Genomic DNA, 1157 nt, shown 5'->3' on the forward strand with positions numbered 1-1157 from the left:
ATCTCTCTACTCCACCTTCCTAGGCACCTGGCTTCCATCTTCAAGTACTGCTGTGGTGGAGAGCTGTTGGAGCTCTAGCCATCAAGTCCTAGTCTTAGCAAGAAATAAGTGGAAAGGTAACAACAAAAAGGCAAAAAAAAAGACTTGTGGCAGTGGTCTGCCCCCTTTTAAAGAACTACTGAGAGTCCAATGCAAAAACTTTTGTTTATACCTCTTTGGCTAGAACTTAATCACATGACCATACCTATTACCAATGGAGACAGGAAAAAAAAACAACTTTGAATGCATTTTTTTTTTTTTTAAGATTTTATTTATTTGACAGAGAGAGCACAAGCAGAGGGAGAGAGAGGGAGAAGCAGGCTCCCTGCTGAGCAAGGAGCCCGATGTGGGACTCGATCCCAGAACCCTGGGATCATGACCTGGGCCGAAGGCAGCCGCTTAACCGACTGAGCCACCCAGGCGTCCCTGAATGCATTTTTAAATGTGTTTTTTAAATGCAATCTTAAATGTATTTTAAAAATGTCCCCTGACTTTTGTTACTAAGCAGAGGGGAGAATGGAGATATTGGGTAGGCCACTAGCACTTCCTGCCATAGTTCTTGAATTTTCTGTATATGACATCCCAGTGTTTGACATTAAGGTGTCCTCAAAATCAATGAATAAATGAATAAAGCATTTTTAGACAAATCAAGCAGTTCATGGTATAATATTTTTAAATGAATTGATTTTAATTCTAGAGCAGTTTTAGGTTTACAGAAAATTTGAACAGAAAGTAAAGAGAGTTCCCATATACTACTTCCTCCACCCCAACACACACACACATACGATTTTCGCTACTATTAAATCTTGCACTGGTGTGGTACATTTGTTACAATTGATGAACCGTTATTGATACATTATTACCAACTAAAGGGCATCGTTTATTTTAGGGTTTTCTCTTTGTGTTGCACAATTCTATGGGTTTTGTCACATGCATAACGTCATGCATCCACCATTACAGTATCATACAGAATATGTTCACTGCCCTAAAAAATCCTCTGTGCTCCATCTATGCACCTGTCCTTTCCTCCCCAGGAACCCCTGGCAAGCACTGATCTTTCTTTCTCGTCTTTTTCTTTCTTTCTTTCTTTCTTTCTTTCTTTCTTTCTTTCTTTCTTT

The sequence above is a fragment of the Phoca vitulina genome, unplaced genomic scaffold, assembly GCF_004348235.1.
Source record: "Phoca vitulina isolate PV1807 unplaced genomic scaffold, GSC_HSeal_1.0 scaffold7, whole genome shotgun sequence".
In the NCBI taxonomy this organism is placed as follows: Eukaryota; Metazoa; Chordata; class Mammalia; order Carnivora; family Phocidae; genus Phoca; species Phoca vitulina.